The 7902-nt window shown below is 37.9% G+C and overlaps 1 pseudogene; it reads left to right on the forward strand.

Annotated features, from left to right (window-relative positions):
• Positions 1–7087: 7087 nt before the first annotated feature.
• On the forward strand, positions 7088–7207 carry LOC129898015 (5S ribosomal RNA; annotated as a pseudogene).
• The last annotated feature ends 695 nt before the right edge of the window (positions 7208–7902 follow it).

A 7902-nucleotide genomic window follows, 5' to 3' on the forward strand; every position in this document is an offset into this window, starting at 1 on the left:
ATACGTAACACAAGGATCAATTCTTGAGGACTCTATAAATTTGGTAGAAAGTGAGACTTTGTCAGAATTATGGCATAAGAAACTTAGTCATATGAGTAAGATGGGAATCATATGTTTGGCTAAGAAGAATTTGCTTGCTGGTGTAAAACAAGCAAAGGTGAAAAGATGTGTTCATTGCTTAGCTGAAAAACAGAAAAGAGTTTCATTTCACAGTCATCCTCCTTCAAGAAAGTCTAAACTACTGGAGCTAGTACACTCTAACTTGTATGGTCCTGTTAAAGTGAAGTCAAAAGGTGGTGCAATTTACTTTACAACTTTCATTGATGATCATTCTCGCAAGTTGTGGATATATCCTTTAAACTCTAAATATCAAGTATTTGATGTGTTTAAGGAGTTTCAAACTTTTTCTGAGAGATAAACTGGAAAGAAATTAAAATATATTTGCACTTACATTGGTGGTGAGTATATTGGTCCCTTTGATAACTACTGTAAAGCGCAATGAATTCTTCATCAGAAGAATCCTCCCAAGATGCCTCAATTGAATGGCTTGGCAGAAAGGAGGAATAAAACTCTCTAAGTATGAATAGAACTCTTGTTGAGAGAGTTAGATGCGTACTTTCAGAGGCTAAACTTCCAAATTTCTTTTGGACGGAAGCACTTAACACTGTTGCTTATGTTATCAATTTGTCTCCTACTATTTCTTTGGATGGTGATGTTCCAAACAGAGTTTGGTTTGCAAAGGATTTTTCCTATGATCACTTGAAAGTCTTTGGGTGTAAAGCTTGTGTGCATGTTCCAAAATATGAGAGATTAAAACTAGATGTTAAAATTAAGCAGTGCATCTTCATTTGTTATGGTCAAGATGAGTTTGGATATCGCTTTTATGATCTAATTGATAAGAAGCTTATCAGAAGACGTGATGCTGTGTTATTTGAAGAACAAACACTTGAAGATATTAACAAGACTGAGAAAATAGATTCTCAAATTGAAAGACCTTGGTTGATGTTGATCCAGTTCCTAGTACTGACACATCTTTTGCACATGAAGGAATCCAAGATACTAATGTCGATGGGGATCAAGATAAGAATAATCATCAGAGTGTAGAACTTGAAAATACTCCTAGTAATGATGTTATAGTTGATCATCCACCAACTCATTTTCAAATGACTACTCCAGATGCTCCACAAACCTCTTATAGAAGATCTACTACAAAGTCAACACGTTATTCTCCTAATGAGAATATTCTTTTGAATGACAAGAGAGAACCTAAAGATTATGATGAAGACATGCTAGATACTTATAGAGATAAGTGGATAAAAGTCACGAAAGATGAGATGAAGTCACTTCATGAGAATGACACATATGAGTTAGTGGAATTATCGAAATGTAAGAAAGCTTTGACAAATAAATGGATCTTAAGAGTAAAGCAACAATAACATACATCTGCACCTAGATATAAAGCGAGGTTAGTTATCAAAGGTTTTGGCCAGAGAAAGGGAATTGACTTCGATGAATTTTTTTCTCCTGTTGTGAAAATGTCTTCTATTCACATGGTTCTAGGTTTAGCCGCAAGTCTAGATTTAGAGGTTGAGCAGATGGATGTCTAGACTATTTTTCTTCATGGTAATTTAGAAGAAGAAATTTACATGGAGCATCCTGAAGGTTTCGTGGTTAAAAGGAAAGAAAATTATGTCTACAAATTGAGAAAGAGCTTGTACGGTTTGAAACAAGCTCCAAGGCAGTGGTACATAAAGTTTGAATCTGTCATCGAAAATCAAGGATACAAGAAAACTTCTTCAGATTATTGTGTATTCTTTTAGAAGTTCTCTGATTATGATTTTATTATCTTACTACTTTATGTGGATGATATGCTGATTGTTGGCAGAAATAAATCTAAAATTGTAGTCCTTAAGAAGGAGTTGAGCAAATCATTGCAATAAAGGACTTGGGGCCAGCAAAAATTTTTTTTAGGCATACAAATTCATCAAGATAGAAAGAAGAAAGATTTATCATTATCCTAAAAGCAGTACATTGAGAAGGTACTCAGGAGATTCAATATGAAAGAAGAAAAAGTGGTTAGTACTCCTCTTACTAAACACTTTAAGTTGAGTACAATCTAGATTCCATCTACTAATGAAGAGAAGAAGGAGATGTCATGTGTCACGGCCCAACCTCATAGCCATAACGGGTGCCCGAATGGGAACTCACGTATATCCCTGCTATCTGTAAGTAAATTTGTCCCCTGTTTAAGTTATAGCACATCAACAAGAAGGATGACATATAAGTCGGCAAGACTAATCAAAGGCACTGCTGTACATACATGCATATACAACCCATATACATGTCCACAGACCTCTAAGAGTAAGAACAGTAACATAAGGCGAGATAGGTCCCCCGCCGTACCCGTGAATAAATAAATATATACATCGAATGTTAACACCAAAACTAGGCTCCAGCACAATGGAGCACTTCTGAACTGCTGAGTGGAACTCTTATGCTGACAGATCCCCAAAGTGTGTATCTGTACCTTCGGGCATGAACGCAGCCCCTCGAAGAAAGGGGGTCAGTACGACATATGCACTAAAGATGAAAAACAAAGACATCATAAAGAGATTACAGTTGGCGTAGGGATGTAGGGGGCAAGTATAATATTTAGCCATTTACCGTACTCGCATCGAATAAAAGAAACTCATACATATTACCATCACGTATTGTGCCTGGCCCGTTAGGGGACTCGGTGTACCATCTACATCATTTTTTATCATAAGAACATACATATTATTAGCGATGTGGAACTTACAGCTTGATCCATGTATATAGTAAGTACATGGCAAGGAACGTACGACTCGATCTGCACATCATATAATAATACCGAGGAATGTTCAGTCCGATCCATATATCATATAGTAATATCAAGGAACATTTGTCCCCATCCACGTATCATATAAAAATGCCGAGGAACATTCAGCCCGATCCACGTACCATATAATAATGCCGAGGAACATTCGGACCAATCCACATATCATATACCATACCCGACCCTTTATAGGACTTGGTGTCAGATGTATTACAGTATACACGAATCAAGTAGTGAGTAACCATATACAATCTAAATCATTATCAAATACTCGATAATGTAAGAAGATTAAGCTATCGTCCGAGGACCAGAATAGTAATGTAGTCATCTCGAGTGCCTTCTAAATGTCATTGAGGCCTATATCACTTAGGATCTCGAGGACCCAAGAAATGTACTAAAGTAATACTAACAGTTCATAGAATTAGGGATACCCTTCGTCACATAGTCCTTAGGACTAGGAGCTTGTGCATTCAGTACTTCTCAATTTATGGAATTCAAGGAAAGTAGTTCAACTGACTACAAGAGTTTGACATTCAGAAGTGAATAAGAGAAACAGATTACATTTAGGACTTAAAAGTGGAGTTACCCTAGAGCTCGTATCACATTTTACTTACAATTAGGACATGGAAAAGGAAGAGAAAGAATAAGCTTTACCTAGTCTCTACTTTTCCTCAAGGAGTCATCATTTACATATATTATACCTGGTCCGTCATGGGCTCGGTATCATAACCTTATTATTGCATTACCTTACCATAATAGCACCACACTTATGTCAAATACATATCAAGATGAAAGAAGGGTAGCTCTACGTACTTATGCCAAAACATGCCAAGAGAAAGGAGATAACTTCACATACTTACTACTCTCCATCATATAGAAGCCTTGAGAGGCAATAAATCAACTAGTATAAGAATTCTACCATCGAGAAGTGAATAAGACTTATGAGTCATACTTGGGGTTCTATGAATGGAATTATTCCCACATTTCGTATATCAATCACTTAAGGTTAAGACATGCCAAAAGAAAAGAAAGGGTAAGCTTCACATACCTCTTACGAATTACTCTTACACGTTCGCCTCGTCATCTATTGAACCTATTTAACATGAAAGTAATACTAAGGTTAATTTACTTTTACTTTATAATTTCCAACTCTACACCCAAGTACTCATAGGAGTTATTTCCTTATCCATTACCCTCGACTAGTTTGTTACTAGTTCCGAATCTACCAAAAATTGGGCAGCATCTCCCCTATAACTTTAACATCCCCGAGATTTCAAATTGTCTACAATATCAAAAACCATACCACCAACAACAACCAGCAGCATAGTTACAAGTAAATCACTTTAACCTTACACAATACAAGCTCCAAACAACTAGCTCCAAACTACGATACAAAAATAGAGATTTTTAATCTTTATTTCGTAAACTATTTAACCATACCAAATGGAGAGTCATGTGGCTGCAACCAGAAGAACCCACACCCTTTTTAAAATACTTTAAATCCCTGAAACACACAACCCAATCAGCTGCACCCGCAGCACCACAACGACAACCCACTACTCGACTTCGATTTAGCTATAACCACTTCAATTTAGTTTGTTTCTAACTTCAAGCATCCTTATGGAATTTTTCCACTTCCAACCTTATTTAATACATGTAATATACCTCATAGAAATATCATAAACTCCAATTTGAAAGGAAAGCCCTTACCTTGCCCGAAACTTGTCAAACTCATCGAAACTTGCCTCGGAAGTTCCTTTAGCGCACCTAAAATTTCGTGGCTGTTTTCTAACATTTTGGGCTGCTAAAACCATATATTTTCATTAATAACACCTTCATAACATCGTGTTACACCCTATATAATTAATTTGCGGATCGAAATCAAAGAGCTCACTTTCTTTTCCCCAAAACCGTAGCTTTCTCTCTTTAGCTTCAAGTTTTCTCTTCTCTTCTTTTCTTGAATCTTTTTTTGATAAAGATGAAGCTTAAAGGATAAGGATAAATTAAAGTCATCAAACATATATATATATAGGCCACCTTAGGGTGAAATGACACGTGTCAAGCCCTAAGAAGTAACACATGTCAAGCCCTAAGTGGTGTCACGTGTCAAGCCCTTATTGGGCTAACACATCCCTTCCACCAATCACAGGCTGACACGTGGCATGTAGGGCCCACCACCTTTTCTCTAGATACTTCCACATGGCACTCCCTGCTACTGCCACATAGCACTCTCCCATGCTGCCACGTGGTATTTTCTTTTCCCCTCGTAGATTCATAATCTCGTCTTCTTTTACGAACCTATATAATTTTTGTTACGTAAGCTTGGTATGTACTCCAGTAGCTTAAGTATGTAAGATTTTCATATTGGAAGCTTACATAAGTAAGTCGAGTCCTATGACTCATTATTTGGTCTTCAACTTCTTTCGGATTCTTCTAACTCTATTTCCAATCTTCTCTACTATGAGGTATCGCATTCTCCTTTCCTTAGAGTTGTTTGATAGCGTTATAGATTATTCGTCTCACATGGTAACTCCTAAGAAGCTTAATAGTTCTTAAGAAGTCTTAAGAAGCTTTAAGAAGCTTTAAGAAACCTTAAGAAACTTAAGAGGCTTACGATCCTTCCAAGAAACTTAAGAGCCTTTCAAGAGACCTAAGAACGCATTCCAAAGTACAAAAGTATGGGGTGTAACATCCTTCCCCCCTTTAGAACATTCGTCCTCGAATGTGAACCAAAACCTTCCTCGAGATCTTATACAGACTATATGGAGAGTTTATCTGTTCCATTGCAATAACATATACTTTAATTGAGCTATCACTATCAGAGTACCAAAGGTTGGGATTACCTGTAGAATAAGGAGTAGGTATGGATACATGTGTTTCATTTCCTTCTCCGCTTCCCAGGTCATTTCTCTACGATTTTTATTTTGCCACAATACCTTGACGGAAGTTACGTCCTTAGTTCACAATCTTCTACTTTGCCAACCCAGGATGGCGATAGGTTGTTTCTCGTAGGATAACTCCTCTGTGACCTGGATACCTTCTATGGGATATACCCAGGTTGGATTACCAACATACTTGCAAAGCATTGATATATGGAAGACTGGATGTACCACTTGCAGATTCGCTGGTAAGTCCAGCTCATAGGCAACCTTGCCTATTCGGCGGAGGATCTGATAAGGTCAATGCATCTCGGACTAAGGTCCTCTTTCTTGCTGAATATCATCACTTTCTCTATGGGCGATGCTTTCGAGAGTACTTAATTATAACTTGAAACCTTAGAGATCAACGTCGATTATTCGTGTATGACTTTTGTCAACTCTGTGCTACTAATAATCTCTCCCGAATAAGCTTCACCTTCTATACCACTTATTGAACCACGTCTAGACTTATTAGTCGTGTTTTACTATCACCAAACCAACCAATTGATGACCTACACTGTCTTCTATACAAAGTCTCATACGGGGCCACCTGGATATTGGAATGATAGTTAATATCATAAGTACTCTTGACAGGTGGTAGGCAATTATCCGTGTTATCTTTGGGGTCAACCATATAGGCCCGCAATATATCGTCTACCGTGTAGCTACCATGCTTAGTCTGTCCATCAGTCTGAGGGTAAAATGGTGTACGAAGACCTATATGTCTTCCCAATCTCTTTGCGGACTGATCTTTGGTAGTTAACTTTAACTTGGTCTCCTTCATCTGGGATAATAGCTATGGTGACTATGTAAGGTCCTACCACCTTCTTAACCTATAATTTACACAATCTCAATTGGACAAGTAGTCCTTGATTGAAGGAACATGGGTTGATATTTTTAATTTGCGGATAATATTCCATATAGAATTATCTATCCAGGGAGTGCAAAGTGAGTCTTGTAGCCAAGGTCGTATTGTGGAAGCTTTGACCTCGTATATTACTTCTCACCTTTTTTAGATGACATCAACTGGTAGCCTCACCTTTTGGGTTTTTCTTTTTGCCCATCAGAGTTGGCTACCAAGTTGTGCTGAAGTCCCCTCACACAATGAACTGTATAGCCGTTCCGTGGTTTGCCTTATTATTAACTGGTATTATGTTGAAGAATGGTGGCATAAAAGTGTGCCATCTATTAGTAATTGGCTAATCCTGTTTGTTTTGCTTAAGCTCTTTTATAATTCCCTTATCGTAACTTATAACACTCTAGGTACATAATCTTATGTCATTGCTTCGCCGCTAGTTCGGATTCTCCCATCTCGTGCGACCATAACAGCACTAACGCACCAGATCCTACCAGAATTCCTAAGTTAAACGTGTTTAGGCGAGAGTAGTACTAGGATGGGTGACCCCCCCAGGAAGTCCTTGTGTCACATTCCATTGCCATCCTTGTAATAATGTGTGAAGTCACTCATCTTAGCCCAAGATTTACCTTAGTGTTTTCTCGCTAGTCTTCATATTTCGCCTTGCCCCTCTTTTTCTCTATTACAACCGGTGTTGGGGTAGATCTTTAATTCAACCATGAATGTATCCTTTTTGGCCATTTGATTTAACTTCTCTTCGTATTCCTCTGTAACATCTCCAAAATATCATAACTCCTTTTCATCATGTACTCCTCTGCTTGGTCTTATGTTGTATATAACTATTCGTAGGTTGCACAACTACTCTTATACCACTGGTATGAGGTAAATGCAGTTTTTTCATCTCTCGGCCTGTCTTTCTTTACATATTGACTTCACACTAGGACTTGCTCGTACTAACGCTATTTTTCCTACTTCTTTCTTTTCTTCCTTGATGTACTCCTTGGTCTCCTCATTTCCTACCGTAGAAGATTTTCTATTCTCCTTGGTACTTGTACGTCCCGATATCAGCAACTAATGACCCTATTTCCATATCTTAATCTTTACTCAAACACGACCCTACTACCCTTTTAGCTGCCCTTAGTTTGCTCAGTCCTACTCTCTTATCATATTCACCCCTTTTTGTAGGCACCCATGATTCATCGCACAGTCTCAAATATCGTGGCTTCTATCTATTTATTGTTGGCCTTGAGCTCTTGCTAACTCATGCCAAT

This window comes from Solanum dulcamara, chromosome 7 (genome assembly GCF_947179165.1).
Source record: "Solanum dulcamara chromosome 7, daSolDulc1.2, whole genome shotgun sequence".
Classification (NCBI taxonomy): domain Eukaryota; kingdom Viridiplantae; phylum Streptophyta; class Magnoliopsida; order Solanales; family Solanaceae; genus Solanum; species Solanum dulcamara.